Source organism: Drosophila takahashii, chromosome 2R, assembly GCF_030179915.1.
Source record: "Drosophila takahashii strain IR98-3 E-12201 chromosome 2R, DtakHiC1v2, whole genome shotgun sequence".
In the NCBI taxonomy this organism is placed as follows: domain Eukaryota; kingdom Metazoa; phylum Arthropoda; class Insecta; order Diptera; family Drosophilidae; genus Drosophila; species Drosophila takahashii.
Genome location: NC_091679.1, coordinates 14313920 through 14332744, shown reverse-complemented (window position 1 = coordinate 14332744; position 18825 = coordinate 14313920). Strand labels below are relative to the sequence as shown.

The 18825-nt window shown below is 35.5% G+C and overlaps 2 long non-coding RNA genes across 2 annotated transcripts; one reads left to right on the top strand and one right to left on the bottom strand.

Moving 5' to 3' along the window:
- The first annotated feature begins 3849 nt into the window (after positions 1–3849).
- Positions 3850–4803, top strand: LOC138912621 (uncharacterized). The gene is made up of 3 exons (XR_011418181.1): positions 3850–3906; positions 3985–4255; positions 4320–4803. It is a non-coding gene; the product is annotated as an uncharacterized lncRNA (long non-coding RNA).
- A 10895-nt stretch (positions 4804–15698) lies between these two features.
- On the bottom strand, positions 15699–17989 carry LOC138912383 (uncharacterized). Its single transcript, XR_011417909.1, has 3 exons — positions 17177–17989; positions 16115–17124; positions 15699–16047 (listed from the first exon to the last, which is right to left on the bottom strand). It is a non-coding gene; the product is annotated as an uncharacterized lncRNA (long non-coding RNA).
- Positions 17990–18825: the final 836 nt, after the last annotated feature.

The following is an 18825-nucleotide window of genomic DNA, read 5'->3' as shown; positions in this document are numbered from 1 at the left end:
GTTGCGCTGTCCAGCTCAACATCGTCACTCAATCCATTCGTTGATGAATTTGGGATTCTGCGCGTCGGCGGAAGAACTCATTTCTGGACTTTAATGCTCGTCATCCTATTATTCTTCCAAGGAGCCATCCTGTCACAGTCGCTATGATCTTATATTTCCATGAAAGGAATCTCCACGCTGGACCTCGTGCGCTGCTTGCTATAATTCGTCATCAGTACTGGCCGGTCGGCGGGCGCAAATTAGTGGCAAGCGTAGTGAACAAATGCATAAGGTGTTTTAGGGCCAAGCCGCGTTTACTCCAGCACATCATGGCAGACCGCCCCAAGGAAAGATTGGATGACGGATCGTACACTTTTATGATCACCGGAGAAGATTTCTGTGGTCCCTTTTATTACAAAAGCAAAGTGCGTACTCGGCCGCCAATAAAATGCTACATCTGCGTGTTCATCTGCTTCGCAACGAAGGCCATACACCTGGAACTGGTGCAGGATTTGTCTACTCCTGCTTTTATTAGCGCGCTTCAGCGGTTTATTTCTACTAGATGCCGGCCCAGAGAAATATGGTCTGACAATGCGACTAATTTCGTGGGAGCCAGTAACGAGCTTAAGCGTTTAAAGGAGTTTTTTATGAGCGATACGCATCAGAAGGCAGTAGAAGACTTCTGTTTAGCGGATCAAATCGATTGGCGTTTTATACCTCCTCGCTCTCCGCACATATAACACATATTTTTTTTTGGTTTTTCTTATACCATCTTCACACTGCCGCTTAAAAATTCAACAGCGAACTGTGTTTCCACAGAGAATAGCTTAAGCGCGCAGCTGATCGGCACAAGCAACCCCGAAACCAAAAAACCAAAACTTGCCAATTTAGTGGTCTGAAAATAAAATGGATATGGAATTTTTTCAGAGGCAAATGATTTGTTTATTGAGAATTCCATCCAGGTAAGCGTAATAAAAACCATTTCTGAACCATCAGGGACGCCACGAGAATTTTCGCAAATTAGAAATGTTATGACTCTTTTTAATATTTATAAGACGTTACTTTTATATTATTCTATGTCTATTTTTTATTTTTTTATGAACAATTTTGGGAGATTAAAACAGAGTAAAACTGCGTAAAATCTTTTGGTACAACAGTTGATATGTCTTGCCAAGAAGAACATGCGCTAGATAATGGTCGTTCCCTAAAAAAAGCATAGCAATATCTCTTTTCACGACGAAATAATTTTCCAAGCTCCGAGCCGGTTCAAGACTCTTTGGTCATGCACCAACATCAATTTGCTTTATAACAGCCGACGTGGGCCATTGCTGTGGAAATGTATTTCCTTACCCAAAAAATTCAGAAACGCCACATACAAAAATCACCTAAACGCGTAAAAATACAGAAAGAAAAACCCTGAAATACTATCTACTTTTCACTGCAGCAGTTGTAGCGACAATCCACGTCTTTTTCTAGCACATTAATTTCCTAAGCATAGATCGGCTAAAAGTTTTACTAGTCAAAAAATATTATTTTTTTGAAGTGTGAGCGAAGAAACAGCAAACAAATCAATTGACGCCAATTTTTAAGATATATCAAAATGTTGAACACCAAGTTCTCAAACCATAAATTTTCACCCGCTAAATCCGGTACTTCTTTTGGTATTTCCTAAACTTATCTGAGTACAGCGTACTCATCTAGTACTTACATCGACGAAAACCACGAGCAAGCCATGGGAGTAAGCGAGAGGCAAATAGGTGGCTAACACCTTTGGCCGGAACCTTTTTTCACGGTGGTATTTAAATAAGCTAAGGAAATATAGAATTACTAGTGAAACTCATAGCCGATGTAAGTATTAGGCCTTAGGCCTAAGTATTAGGCCTTTAGAAGGTCTATTAGTAGTTCTTATAACCTTGCTTACAATAATAAATCGAACAAAATTTTCTCTCTCTCTTTCAATAAAATTTAATCATTCCGAAAATGAGCTAACTTTTGCAGAATGTTATGTCTCGACTGATTTTCGGGGATCCAACCATCGGATTCCGGCTAGCAATTGGATTTCTCAAGCGTGAGTATGACCACTATAGTTGGATTTGTCGGCACACGGTTATTATTTATTTTCTTCAGACTTGATGACAACTTAAACAAGAAAGGAAGCTACCTTCGGCCAGCCGAAGCTTATATACCCTTGTAGATAAAGTAATGCCTACTCGGTGCAGTTCCAGGAATTCCAATTTTGTTTTTAAGTAGTCAAGAATCAAAACGCCTACTTCCTACAAAGTTACAATGAATTTTCTTATATTTGTTTGAATTTTCCTATGGGAGCCTTAAGATATAGTGGTCCGATCCGGCTCGCTCCGACATATGTACTACCTGCAATAGAAAGAAGACTTTCGGGAAAGTTTCATCGCGATAGCTTTAAAACTGAGAGACTAGTTCGCATAGAAACGGACAGACGGACAGACGGACATGGCTAGATAGACTCGGCTATTGGTGCTGATCAAGAATATATATACTTTATGTGGTCGGAAACGTCTCCTTCACTGCGTTGCAAACATCTGACTGAAATTATAATACCCTCTACAAGGGTATAAAAAGGAAAGGAAACAAGGACTGCGGACCTGCTGTTGATGGCCGCAGAATATACTCTCCCTTCCTCGAGCTGCTGTATCTTTTAAGCAACTCCCCGACACTGGCTACTGGGTCTGTTATGCGTCACCTTACCCGTTACTCGTAGAGTAAAAGGGTATATTGTATTCGTGCAAAAGTATGTAACAGCTAGGAAGGAAGCTTTTCCGACCCCATAAAGTATATATATTCTTGATCAGGGTCACTAGCCTAGTCGATCTAGCCATGTCCGTCTGTCTGTCCGTATGAACGCTGAGATCTCGGAAACTACAAAAGCTAGAAGGTTAAGATTTTCCACACATATTCTTGGGCCTCCTACACAGCGCAGGTTTATTTCAGCCGAGCGCCACGCCCCCTCTAACGACCACAATCGCCCACTAACGATTTTAAAATGTGTCCTGCGCCCACATCTTTAAAAATTTTCGAGAAGTATAAATGCAATTTTGTTGTGTATATTTATACCTATCGAAATGTAGAAGAAGTTATAGGCAATCAAAAAAACGTTATATATCTTTCTCCCTCGCACTCCCTTTAGCTAAGGTTCGAATAGTAGATAGTCGGGACACCAACCCGACTATAGCGTTCTCTCTTGTTAACACTCTACTCGCTCATTTTCTTTTCCACTTTAATTCACAAAATGCTTATAAATAACATTCATTTAACTTCACAATTGCTTAACCTGGGTACCACAGGGACGATTACATAACACATAAATAAATAGTTATAAGTATAAATAAATGAATAAATAATATATATATAGGGTTACATGAGTATATTAATTTATGTAGAAGTAGATTTGTAGTTTGTAGTGGGTGGTTATAGTTGATTATATTCGTGGTTCTATTAACTTTAAAACTAAACGTAAAATAAAAAAAAACTGGCACCACCCAGATGTGGGCGGCGATAATCAAATTTCCAATAGTTTTCTCTAAGTTTCATTCCTTTCCTCGCAGACTCCCAGATTGCGAGTTTGTCGCCGGAAGATGCGAACACAAAAGCACTTTAATTTATATTTTTCTATCTAAAACATGCACTCTCACTTTGAAATTTTCTTCCCAGAGACACGACTACACTTTCTCAGCTTCTAGATGGTTCTGATTTGCCCTTTAGGTGCCCTTCTAGTAAGTCGGCTCAATTGCATTTTCTAGAGAGAGTTTTCCGAAATTTAAACCTATCTTGAGCCCAATATCTACTTGTTTCGCCACGAACCAGCACGACTCCGGAACCAGGTCTCCATTCCCAGTCCATCTCTAGTATCGGCATCTGTTGCTCCTCTCTAACCCAGGTACGCGGTCGTTGGTATGTTTTGATTTTGTGTTATGTGCGAGAACTATAATTGAATACAAAATTCGCAAATTCCACGGTTGCTTACACTAGCCCAGATGACGATAGGCGTTTATCCGATAATCGGTGATCGACTACTCGTGAGTCCAGGGAGTCGGGACACTGAGTTCAAAATGGAACTGATTCCCTAGACCGGATGACTCCCAAATGAACCGAAGTTTAAATTCGAAAAAGGTTGAGTTGTTTTTTGGCGAAGAGGGACTGAGAAAAAAGGCAAAGGTGACTTAAAGGGCGAAACTCAGTAGGCGCTGGCGGTTCTGTTGGCCGAGATTTTTTAAATTTAAAAAAATTATAGTTTCTACCAGTGAGTTAAGAAAAATTAAATATAAGCTAAATGTGAGTGAAGTTAAAAATTAAATTAATTCCAGAGTATTCCGGAGAGAATAATCCTGGGTCAGGAACGGCAATTTTGTGAAGTAGTGAAGGAAGACCAGCCACCAGGAAGAAGATTTTTCTAGGAGAAAAATTGGCCACTCATTCCTGGGTGGCCACAGGTTTTTATTTTATGTTAAAACATATATAAGCCAACATCAATACATCAATACACAAACCACTACACGAAAAACGGCGAACAAAAATTAATACATTTATTAAATTAACCCACTATGTAACCCAACCCAAATCAATTTAATTTAATTCGTATTTAATCGGAACAATATTTATTTCAATTATTCATCATCTTACAACCTAAATACTCGCCTATGATTAATAATTACTTTTTTATTTATTTATTTATTTAATTATTTATATATATATCTGTGTTACATGTAAAAGTCCTTCGGTACCGTGGGTAGGTTATTCCAATGTTAGAATTTAAGAGGAATTTTTGAAAATACAATGTATTAGTGAAATGAAGTTGTCAGAGTAGAAATGGGATAAAGTAGGCGAGGTAGCACCCACAACTAAAAAATTTGGGAGATGTGTCCGGAGATGCATCCATGGTTGGGAGGGACTCCAAGGACTACAAATTTAGTAGTGTGGTCCAGTCTAGATGTTCCAAAATCCGTATTAAAAAAAAAGAATTAGCCGTTGTACAAGTTTAAAATTCCGTTTTGTTTTGTCTGCTGCGTGTAATATTTTTTGGTTGTTCCCCTCCCTGGGAGAGACTTTGTTTAGCCGGCAAAGAACGCGCGAAAAGCAGGACATAACATTTGTATATGTTTACTAGCAATACCCGAAGCCTTAACCCCACCTATTTTATTCTAAAACTTGGCACACTTTTTTAGCACCTTAATGCTTTTTTCACTATTTCCTCGTCTTCACCCACCAGAGTACAAGTTTTTCCTATTTTTTTTTTTTTTTCTCAAAATATATTTATTGTTAGCCGGCTCGAGGTAAGGATTTTGAAAAACAACGCAAATTTTAACTTTTGGTTATTTGTCAATATATTTCGGTTGCTCTTCGGCAAACCGTCTTCAGGACAAATTTAATTTACACATCTGCGTCCGGTGACGTGGAGTTGTTAACTAACTGAAAAATATTTGATTTAGAATTGCATCCATTAGATGATCCGTTATTTTATCCTAATTTAATCATTACATACTTATGTACATGCCAATTTATCGATGTGTATGTGTCATCGCTAGACATCGGATTTTAGGTTTTTTTTGTTTGTGGTCTAAAAGATGAGAAATTTTTATAATAGACTTATAAAAATACAGGCTTTTGGTAAATGGTGGCATATGAAAAATATGTATTTTTATACCCTTGCAGAGGGTATTATGATTTCAGTCAGAAGTTTGCAACGCAGTGAAGGAGACGTTTCCGACCCCATAAAGTATATATATTCTTGATCAGCATCACTAGACGAGTCGATCTAGCCATGCCCGTCTGTCTGTTTCTACGCAAACTAGTCTCTCAGTTTTTGAGCTATCGGGATGAAACTTTCCCAAAGGTCTCCTTTCTATTGCAGGTAGTATATATGTCGGAACCGATCGGATCGGACAACTATATCTTATAGCTCCCATAAGAAGGATCGGAAAAGAAAACGTTAAAAAAATTCTAGCTTCGGTGTTTTTTGAAATATTACCCTCTACTTTTGGGGATGTTATTTTTTAAATATTTCTGAATATCGATTTAAATATTTAAAAATCGGACTACTATATCATATCGCTGCCATAGGAACGATCGGAAAATTAATGGAAAAGTAATAGGAAATAAATTCTAGCTTCTTTGGTTTTTATTGTATTATCTTCTACTCTAGGATAATACTCTGTTTAAATATTTCCGAGTTTCAATTTTAGTTTGATCAAAATCGGACGACTACATCAAATAGCTGCCATAGGAACGATCGGAAAATTAATGAGAAATATTAGAAAATTGATAATTTTTGCGATTTGTTAATTAATAGGAATGATCTGCAAGGGTATATAAGCTTCGGCTTGCGGAAGCTAGCTTCCTTTCTTGTTTTGTTTAGTTATTTGGTTATAATATTGATTTTATAAAGTGTGAATAGAAAGTTAGTTATAATTTTGTTTACAGTATATAATTATAAGTTTTTCCATGTTTATTGAAGTAAGTTTCTGCCTTTTTTCCGAATGTATTAATTTGTATGCTGAAAAACTCCGCTCTACGTCACATGATGTCAATGGTGAATTCGTATATTTAGCGACGTTTTCTTTTGTAATGTTGGGGACTGAGAATGTATAATTATTTATCGAAGTGTTAATGGATTGAATTAAGGTAAAGTCTGGATTTCGATGTAACACTTTTCGAAATTTTTCTTGTATGTCCTTTCCACTTTTTCCAAACAAGTAATATGAATAATGTTTGGATAAAATATTTTAAGGTTCTGACCTGCCTTAATCATATATGCTGCAGCATCTGTTAATAGCAGCATTACTTTGTTCTCCATTTTATTTGGCCAAAAACTGTTAAGTGTACTATTTACAAATCTTGATATCGCTGAACTATCTACTTTTTAAATTTCAGTTAGTGTTCCTACTATAAGATTTGCAAAAAATCTTCCGGCCTTATCCGTTCCACTTTGGGATGAAAAGCCTTTTTTTTGGCATAAACTCTAATTTTAAATCAAGAGAGAACGCTATAGTCGGGTGCCCCGGCTATCAGATACCCGTTACTCAGCTAAAGGGAGTGCGAAAGAGATGGAGAAAAACTTTGATCCGCCGTAACTTTTTACGAATGGTCCGATTTAAAAAATTTCTTCTACATTTCGATAGGTATTGATAAACACAATAAAACTGCATTTTTACTTTTCCAAAATATTGAAATTTTTAAAATCGTATATTAGCGATTGTGGGCGTTAGAGGGGGCGTGGCACCCTTTTGAAACAAACTTGCGCTGCGTAGGAACTCCTAGAATCTGCATGCAAAATGTCAATCTTCTAGCTTTTATAGTTTCCGAGATCTCAGCGTTCATACAGACAGACAGACAGACAGACAGACAGACGGACAGACAGACGGACAGACGGACAGACGGACATGGCTAGATCGACTCGGCCAGTGATCCCGATCAAGAATATATATAGTTTATAGGGTCTGAAACGCTTCCTTCTACCTGTTACATACTTTTGCACGAATCTAATATACCCTTTTACTCTACGAGTAACGGGTATAAATACGGATTTCAATTTTTTTTACATAGCACACTGCAGTGTGCACTGGTCCCAATGCTCAATATTCTTGCATAAACTAGAAATATGAAGCTACGGACTTGAAACTTGGTACACTACATAGTTATTATATATGCAAAATCTGGACCAAATTTTGTGCCGATCGGGCCACGCCTTCCTTTCCGCCCCATAGAAACCAATGCACCCTGGGACAAAAATTTACAAAATATCCAGGAAAATTGGTCCAATATATCCAATAAATTTTAAATATATATAAAATAACTTTAGTTAATATCTCCTCAATTAAATTTCGCTTGAAAACGTAATGCAAGAAAACTTTATTTCTGCGCCATATACCTTGGAACTATCCGAGAGCATTTTTTTATTCCAGCATCAACATAAGCAACAAAGTTCTTAATCCTCTTTTTCAAAGGATCCTCTATGTTTTGCTTTAAGTTTCCAAATCGATGCTGCAACACAAAGTTGTAAGGGCTTTCGGTTTCGCGTCCATGTGCCAGCCGATACTCTAGCATTTCTGCCTAACTTAAGTCTACATATGATGTCTAGCAAAAAATTTTTATACCCGTTACTCGTAGAGTAAAAGGGTATACTAGATTCGTGCAAAAGTATGTAACAGCTAGAAGGAAGCGTTTCCGACCCCATAAAGTATATATATTCTTGATCAGGGTCACTAGCCGAGTCGATCTAGCCATGTCCGTCTGTCCGTCTGTCCGTCTGTCCGTCTGTCTGTCTGTCTGTCTGTCCGTCTGTCCGTCTGTCCGTCTGTCCGTCTGTCCGTCTGTCCGTCTGTACGAACGCTGAGATCTCAGAAACTACAAAAGCTAGAAGGTTGAGATTTCCCACACATATTCTTTGGCTTCCTACGCAGCGCAAGTTTATTTTAGCCGAGCGCCACGCCCCCTCTAGCGCCCACAATCGCCCACTAACGATTTTAAAATGGGTCCTGCGCCCACATCTTTAAAGATTTCCGAGAAGTATAAATGCAATTTTGTTGTGTATATTTATACCTATCGAAATGTAGAAGACATTTTTCAAATCGGACCATTCATTAAAAAGTTATACGCAATCAAAAATTATATATCTATCTCCCTCGCACTCCCTTTAGCTGAGTTACGATTACTAGTCGGGACACCAACCCGACACAGCGTCCGCACTCCCTTTAGCTGAGTGACGGGTATTAGATAGTCGGGACAACAACCCGACTATAGCGTTCTCTCTTGTTTTTTTTTTAAATCGAGCAAAAACGAGCAAAAAAGGTTTATGTCATCGTATTGTAAATAAATTCAAGAACAAAACTGCGTTTATAGTTTTTATGATCCGGCACAATCCGACCTACTTTTATTCCACGAAACACAAAAAATGTTAGATTTAAATTGTTTAATATACAACTTTACAAAAGCACATATACACAAAGACACATAACATTAAACAAATAGTGCATTAAACACTTAAATATTACATACCTCCACTAGTACTTTCCATTTTACTTTCCATTTAAAATGTTAAGTAGAACTTTTGCAATCTTACTTTAAAATGTGCTATTATTTAGCGCGCCAAAAAGTCAACGTTTCTGATGCCCGAACATCTGACTTTCAGGGCCACCGAATTTAGTAGGGCTGAAAATTCAGTAATGAAATGGCGATTTTTAAATGCAACGTATATTCTTCTAATGAGATAAAATGTTTTTTTTTTGTAACTAAAAAAAAAAATGGGTTTTTGCAAAAATATTGGGCTTTTGGACCAGTGTGCATAGTATTGAGACTATAGTGCAATTTCGGTTTTTCTTATTTTTTGATTTTGACCACGCCCTCATGAACCACCCCGACCGCGAAGATAATACGGATTTCAATTTTTTTGTACATATATTAAGACCATTGTAAAATTTCGGTTTTCATTATTTTTGGATTTTGACTACGCCTACATGAACCACCCACCCATATTTTTATTTTACTCATCATCTGTGTTTAACTCGAAGTCCAAATTTTGTTTGAACTCAAAATGCGGGTTATCAATTACTGCTTCAACAGGGGGTGCCTCTAAAAGCGCATTAGAAGACTTGTAGGATTTTCTTTCGAGAGATCTGAAGCCATCTTTCTTTTCTAACGCGATCCACCATTTTCGTAATTTAAATGCCAGTCTTGTTTGCACCATGTTAATTTTTTTCAAAAAATTATATTTCTGATGAAAGCTAGATTGCACTTGCATTTTTGAAGCATTTAACATGCCTATTGTGTTTCTTTAGCAGCTTACTAACATGAGAAGCAAAAGTTTTTAATGTCTTCTTGATGCCAATCAGCGTATTTTCAGGCAGTCGATTTTTTTTTTAACCTTTCGCTAAACCAGTGAACGGTATCGACAAAGCTGCGATTATTCTTCAGCCACACTTCCAGCAGTTTGCCCCTACTAATGTCGAGTTGTTTCGAATCTGGCCCAAGTATGCGCAAAAGTTATTAGCTCCATTTGATCATATACACAATAACACATGTATTACCACATTTGCACTTTTCGCAATCCTGCGTACACTTGATAGTTCTACTCCACGAAACACAAATATTTATAAATTAACTTCTACACAAAACATGGTTCTCTAAAACAATTAAAAACAGCACAAAACAAAAGCATTTCTAGTGTAAGCCCTCTAAGCAATATTATACATACTATGACGAAGATTTTCCATAATCTAGCCGAAAAGAATGCGCGTAATTTGCAATAGAATAAATAATTCAACTTTTGTGACACTTCACAAACAGCTGACAAAAAGCCAGGGATGGTCACAAAAATATTTCAAAAATAGTTTTATGTTAGTTAAACATTTCTTTAACGGATAAAAAAAAAACAAAAATTTCACAAAATAATTTTGAACTTTATGCCAAAAAAAAAGGCTCTTCATCCCAATGTGCGTTGTTTCATCTATAGAGATCCATATGTTATTGTTTCCTATGTGTTCTTTAATTTCATCCATTTTATGTTGGTAACACCTGTCCAAATACTTTTTTCTTATTGTGCTTTCGCTCGGAATGTTTTCTTTAGTGTATTTTTCTAAAAAGTTGTTAAATGTTGTTTTGCTTAGTGCATTAAATGGTATGTTAGCGGCTACCATTGCTTGGCACAGTTTAAACTGGAAATTGTCTTCCCCTTCATAGTTGTCAAGTTCTTCAGTTTTCTTCTCATTATGAATGTGTAAAATGGTTTGAATGTGTTGTTGCAATTGTGATTTCTTGACTACAGTAATCTTTTGGATTGAAAATCATTTATATTAAGCAAAAAACAAAGAGCACTTAATACAAACACTTACATTTTTTTACATGTTTCGCAATATATTTTTTTTTCCAGTAGTAGAAGCTTTTCCGTTGGAAATTCCTCTAACCATTTCAGGCGATTATGCTTTCTATTGGGATTCGGCATTTTTCGTTTTAATTCTCAAACACAAGGCAAACACTTGAATAGTATCAATTACAGTTCGCCTACTTAAAGGCATATATTCAAAGAAAAAAAAGGTCAAAAAAGGTTGACATACTCCGAAACAGAGTTGTGACTAATGCATTAGATTTGTAATGAATTAGCAATTTCATTAGCATTAAAGCAATGTAATGCTAGTGAAATCAGTTTTCATTATCATTAGAAAAAGTAATGCTTTTAATGCATTACTTTTGACAAATATAATGCTAATGAAAATTCAATTCATTATTTTTGACAAATATAATGCTAATGAAAATTCAATGCATTACTTTTGACAAATATAATGCTAATGAAAAATATTTCATTACTTTTGAGAAAAAGTAATACCAATGATATTTTTTCATTTCAATTAATAATGCTAATGAAAAAATTTGCATTAAAAATTTCATTAAATATTTTTTAACTATACTTTTTTGATAACGTATTGCAACCGCAAACCATGTCTTCATGCAAATAGGCCTGAAGATTTCACTTTTATCTTTTTTTGCATTAGTTACGAGTTCATGCTTAACATACAAAACTTCTTAGTGCCAGTGCTGAAGAAGTCGCGGTCCATGAAGGAAAATTAGCTTTTAACGTTTTTCGAGCTTAGGACCGCTGTACTATGCAGTTTCCGAAAATTTCTTGGTGGTAGTTCTTCAGAACTCGCGGTCCATGGAGAAAAAATAGATTTTAACGTTTTTTGAGTTATGGACCGCTGTGCCATTGGTGTTGTCTTCAACCAATGTGGCCCGAAGATTTCGCGGATTGATTTCGATTGTTTTTTGGATCGGTTGTTGTTTGTATTCGTAAAAGCAAGTACATTAGTGCTATGCTTAACTTACAACATATTTTGGCGGTCCGTATTCTATTCGTATTCGGGGTCCGTATTCTATTTAATTTTGTTCAGTTTTAAGTAAGCATCCCAGCAGGCTTTTGCGGTCAAATTCACTAACGAATGACATGCAGTGTCAGATTAAACCATTATATAAAAGCAGTGTCGGAGCAAACATATCATAAAAAGCGGTGTCGGAACACACAAATAAGGAAAAATCAGTGTCGGAGCAAACAAATAAAAAAAAATCAGTGCAAGTTACAAAAAAAAAAACAAGTGAAATGGCGAGTGAAAATAAACCAGTGATTGACGGGATGGACGGATGCAGCAATCAGTCAATGATTACTTCGTTTTCCAACATTTCGTGAGTATTCTTCTTAAACGTTTGAAAAAACGTACTAGTTAATAAAAAAAATTAAAACTAGAGCCAGCACTTCGCATAGTTCCTTGGAAGAAAAAGTAGCTTTAGATGACCCGCAAGTGCCCTTGATATTAATTGGGAAATATTTTAAAATTATTAAACCGGTAAGTGAAGTGTAAATGCGTCAAGTAAAAGGTGTAAGGCCATTTGTTAAATTAATGAAATTAAAAACACTGATAGAAAAATGGCATAGTTAATTAATATATTATTATATAATCCAATTTTAGGTTTGTAACACATCTCACCAAAAGCAAGCTAGCGGTGTTTTAGCAGCATGCCAGACATGCCCCGCTATTTGAACGACATGGATGAAGACTTGGAATGCCTAAATCGATATCCTATTATTAAAGCTACTTTTTTTCAAATACAACACTCCGTTACCATCGTCTGCTCCTGTAGAGCGTCTTTTCAGTTACGCCGGGATGGTCAATGGGAAGAAAAGACAAAATTTGTCGGATGGCCATTTCGAAAAGCTCGTTGTTTTAAAAGCAAACAATGTCTTTTAAATAATTTTAATAAATAAATAATAACAAATAATTTTTAACATAAGAACCTTTGTAAATCACTTCACAGGTTAGCTACCTAAGTTCGTACAATTGATAGAAATAAACAGTTTTAATTCAGAACTCTCAAGGAATCGCTCTTCCCTGATGAAAACGAATATGAAGAAGACTACAATCAAGACGACAAAAAGATGACCTGAAGCGAAGCCAAGACGGTCATGACGGCCGACTGAGCAAAAACGTGCTTTATCAAACGACGCGACGACGATAAATACTCAATCGAAGAACTATCAAACTTAAACTATATTATGTTTTCTATTAAATAAAGTTTCTCATATTCTATCACTTACAAAATAAAGCCCCACATATATACTTAACAAAATAAAATAGAACATTTTTACTTTTTCCTGGATTCCTGGCAAATCATTTGTATCCTGGCGATTTTGGTTGACAGATTCTTGTTCTGACAGATTCTGTCAAATCCAATGATTCCACAATATAGACATTCAATGTAAAACCGCCAAAAGACTATCCTCATTGGATACTTTTCGGCAACTGTGTAGTACAGCGGCCAATACCCCCAAAAAACTTTAAAAACAAATTTTCTTCCATGGACCGCGACTTCTTCAGCACTGTCAAGAAGTTTTGTAAGTTAAGTATGAATGTGTTATAGTTTATAAGTTTAGTATACTAAACTTGTAACTAATGCAAAAAAAAGATACAAATCAAACCGCGAAACTTTCAGGCCTCTATGGATGAAGACAACCCCTAACCAGCAGAGGTGTTCAGTAAAGGGTACACAACAAAGATGGCGATTTCAGTAAAAAAATATTTTTCCATTTTGACCAATCTTTTTCATTGAAAAAATAAATGCACTTGGCGTTGCATTACGACTATTAAGTTCTTGTAAGTCAAGTGCATGTTGTAGTACTGACGTAAAACCTTGCCTTTAAAGTAGCGTCTTATCTTAAAAATGGCTGTATTCAATTGAGATATGTATGGTTTGCGGTTGCAATACTTTATCAAAAAAGTATAGTTAAAAAATATTTAATGAAATTTTTAATGCAAATTTTTTCATTAGCATTATTAATTGTAATGAAAAAATATCATTGGTATTACTTTTTCTCAAAAGTAATGAAATATTTTTCATTAGCATTATATTTGTCAAAAGTAATGCATTGAATATTCATTAGCATTATATTTGTCAAAAATAATGAATTGAATTTTCATTAGCATTATATTTGTCAAAAGTAATGCATTAAAAGCATTACTTTTTCTAATGATAATGTAAACTGATTTCACTAGCATTACATTTTTTAATGATAATGAAAAAGTAATGATAATGCTTAAAGGCACAACTCTGCTCCGAAATATGCTGCGTTCAAAATTATCTACGTTACATGAAACAAATTTGTATGCAATCCAAAAAAATTTGGGACTGCTCGTTCAAAATATGTTTTTACCTCAAATCCGATGTCTAGTCACTGCGTTTCTCACATGCAAATGTGACGACTGAAAGTTTTTCCCTGAAAACCAATCCAAAAAATTTTTTAAAATCAAGACCAAAATTCCTTCTATATTTTATGGATTGGCTACACACTTTGACTTAGCATTGCATCCATTAGATAATTCGTTCTGGTATCCAAATAGTACAAATTTTATCAGGTGTTTCTAAACCAGAAAAAAAACTTTGGCCGCCTCTCTTTCGCTTCAAATGACTCTCTCTCTGCTCACTACTCTCTTGCTCTGCTTTTGCTGACGTTCGTGAGTGCTGCGAAAAACCAAAACAACGTGCTGCCAAAGAGGCCCCCCGCAAACAAAAAGAATCATAAAAAATCAATAAAAAAAAACCTTACTAATTGTATGTATAGCTCCACACTTTAAACCAAAAACGGATGCGATCGCATAATCGGTGCGGAAAAATTAATGAAGTGCCCAACCGGAAGTCGGTAGGGGCTCATCTTCTGGGCTTTCGAAGATTTCCACAAACAAAGCTTAAAAAAAATATCGACTTGTTTGGTTGAAAACTGTGGGAATGGTTGAGGTTTTAATCAACCAACTTTGCATTTTTCGAGAGTCCGGGGAGTCCTTAGGAGCCGAATTTTAAAAAATCCTTTCTTAGTGCACACCTCCTCTAACACACGATTCACACCAAATTTTTTCCAGAATTTTAGGTCTTATGGCTTGGGCTGGGGGACCATGACGCAAATCGACATCTACTCTTTTATAGTAATACTCGATTTTCTTTATTTTGGCAGACCATAACAAGAAGTTTGTCACAGTTTCAGAGACCCTTTCTGTGTGAACAGCAGGGACCGTAACTGTTATGAGTTTTATTTTAAAAATCACACTTTAACACTTATTTTCGGATTTATATGTAAAACTCAAGGCCTAACTGTTATTTGCTGAGTTGTATAATAAAAGTTGAAAAATAACACTTATTTTTTGAGTTTTATTTTTCGATTGACAGATAACACTTATTTTTGAGTTTTATAATAAAAGTTGAAAAATAACAGTTATTCCTTGATTTTTATTATAAAACTCAAAAATAAAACTTAAAGTTCTTTTGTGGCTTTTCTTGGGTAGATTAAAATAAATCTAGTAAGTTGTTCAACAAAATTCTTCTTCGACAATTTTTTATAATTATTTTTAAGTCGTAACGACCACGGCTATATTATAAAAATACGTATGATTATTGTTATTGGCAGGTGGAATCAGGGATAAATTAAGTACAACTGAAAAATAAAGATCCTCCTTAACACACGGAAAGAATTCATACCAAGACGTCGAAATGGTCGTCTTTAATAATAAAATCACAAATAGTCTACGAATGCTTGAGCAATACCACAGGAAGCTATAAAATCGCGTGTTTTAAGCTGAAGAATAATTAAAATTAAAAGCTGATTGATTTAATGTTCAATCTCATTTAAAAAGTTTATTCAGTTTAACAAATAAGAGTTTTTTAATGGCATCTGAAGAAAGGTTGCAGCGCAGGTCTGTAATCACTAACTTAAGCGCCGAAAATATGCGCTCAACGGTGACCTGCGTTGCAGGAACGGAATGCACAACCTTAGCCAGTTCGAATAGACAAGGGTAAATAAACTTTTTCTCCTCCCAATAAGCCATTATGTCGGTATTCAGATTTACAGGGTTTGGATTATATGCATCAATTTCTTGGTAGGCACGTTTAAGGTCTTCGTTTTACTCATCGGTTTCCTCTGTGACATCAATTGAGTTTAGAAACTCGTTCAGCAAGGAATGGCCATTTGATGCGGATGAGGTGGATGGTTCCTCTTCAACAGTAGAGCTAAATAAATAAAATGAAATGTTTAAATAGTTTATTTTTATAAAAAAAAAAAACATTCTGTACTCACATTGACATTAACTGCGTAAATTTGTCCAAACAGTTGTTTAAGCTGACATCGTGCACGCATTATGTTGAGAGGGTTCTTATGCGAGGGTCTAAGTAAATAGCACACACTACAATTTTGTTCTCCATGAGGACATCTTCCCTTTTTATACCCTTGCAGAGGGTATTATGATTTCAGTCAGAAGTTTGCAACGCAGTGAAGGAGACGTTTCCGACCCCATAAAGTATATATATTCTTGATCAGCATCACAAGACGAGTCGATCTAGCCATGTCCGTCTGTCCGTCTGTCTGTTTCTACGCAAACTAGTCTTTCAGTTTTTGAGCTATCGGGACGAAACTTTCGCAAAAGTCTTCTTTCTATTGCACGTAGTATATATGTCGGAGCCGACCGGATCGGACAAATATATCTTATAGCTCCCATAGGAAGGATCGGAAAAAAAAAACTTTAAAAAATTCTAGCTTCGGTGTTTTTTGAAATAATACCTTCTACTTTTGGGGATGTTATTTTTTAAATATTTCTGAATTTCGAATTAATTATTTAAAAAATCGAACTACTATATCATATAGCTGCCATAGGAACGATCGGAAAATTAATGAGAAATATTAGAAAATTGAACATTTTTGCGATTTGTTAATTAATAGGAATGATCTGCAAGGGTATATAAGCTTCGGCTGGCCGAAGCTAGCTTCCTTTCTTGTTTGCAAACAATTCAATAGGATCTGGCTACTTGAATTTGCTATGGCACCAACTTCCTGTTTTAATTCCAGCCACATCTTGTAAAAATCGCCCATTAGCTTGAAGTTTTTTAGTTGCGACGAATATTGGCTTTAAAGTGAGAGAAAGTATGCGAATTTTACTCCAGTCACTAACCGTCAGCTTAGATTCTCCATCTAGTTCATTATTGCAAAACGCTTCATAATCTAAAAGTTTTTGCAACATTATGTAAGTTTAACCCCAACGCGTAGGTACATCGATTACGGCCTGAGGCAATGACTGGGCAGAAGACTTAAACCTTTAAAAAAAAATAAATTGTTATCAAATAATACTAGAAATTTAATACAAACCTGTTCAAGGGGGTTCGTAAAATTTTTACTACTTTACGAGATTTTTCAATAATTTCATGACTGTCCGAGTTATTCAAAAAATCCTTAACACTTAATTGTAAGGTATGGGCTGCGCATTTTATAGAAGTTATGGAAAATATTTTAAGGTTTTTTATTATTTCCTCATCTTCATATATTTTGTTTTCGTCACCATTGTACAAGTCGTCGTTAGATTCATCGTTCAAAAGGTCCACTGCTTTGAGCATGTTCCTTCCATTGTCGGTAGTGGTGCAGTAAATCTGGTTTTTATTAATTTCAAATTCGTTCAAAAGTTGCTCGATTTCTGTGCATAAATTGGCTCCTGAATGCCTTTGGTGCAGCTCGAGCATTGATACCCAAAATTCCGCGGTTACATCTGGTAGCAGTGTCCATTTTCAGTCACACCATTTTATTTTTGAACAATTGTTTTATTTTCAGTTTCAGTCCAATTAGGTCCATTACATTTTTAGACGACACTGGTCTCATACTTAGACCCTCAAAAATTTGTTTTGTCAATGTTTTGAAGGCTTCAGAGTCTAGGACTGAGAACGGCATTTTTTCGGTGGTGACAAGGTCGATACAAGCTGCTGTTACTTCGCCTTCTGACATGTTTACCATAAACTTCGTTTTTCTGTCAGATACCGCTACGCGCTCAGGTTCAACAACTTCCATTTGGAACACATCGTTATGATTTTCGATTAGATGTCGTTTAAGATTAGTCAGGTACTTTCCTGCGAATACTTTTTTGCAAATTTTGAAACGCGACTGATTATTTTCTTCACTAAAGTTAAAATAATTTAATTTTTAATTTTATTGTTTTACTATCCTAGGAGAACAAGCGTGAAACTTATTTTTACTGCACTAGTCACTATGAACATAAAATCTTAAATTAATTAATTAAGTTATTATATTATTATTTTATTACGCCTTTTACTATTATATTTTATTTTATTTTACTACTTTTGTTTTATGTGAGTGTGTTAAAGTGTTGTTTAAGTTTAACACTAAATTTTAATGTGCCAGTAATGGTTTTTAAGGAATGAGGCAAAGAGTTCCAAATTTTTATGGCATATACAAGAAATTGTTTCTCCGAGCTTGCAAGTTTTGTTCTAATGCTTATTATATTGTTCGTTCTTTGTGAGGACGTAAATCGAATCATGTCATACAAAAAATCAGGTTGCCTGGAATTAATAATTTTATGAAGAAGAACTAATATTTTTAGGTCAATCCAGCTGTCAATATCAAGTCGAAGATTTTTTTGCGCTTTCAGTAACATGGTCATTCCTACCCAATTGGTATATGTATCTGGTTTTTATTATTAAATGTCACTTTTATTTTATGTCGACTTGCTACATCACAGGTACCAAAAATTGATTTTCCATATGAAGCTGTAAACACACATTAGTGTCAAACGATGTATCCGGGCCTTCTGGTAGACGCGATAAAGCATCGGCGTTGCTGCGTTTGTCTGTTGGTCTGTACTTTATAGAATATCGGTAATTGCGTATCTTTGTAGACATTGAATACACTGTGCTAGATTTCTTATTTCAAAGTCCACCTTCCATAGCGTAAAACAGTTTTCAGAAAACTTCTTTGCTTTTCAAATGAAAAGGTTAAATGTGTTATACAAT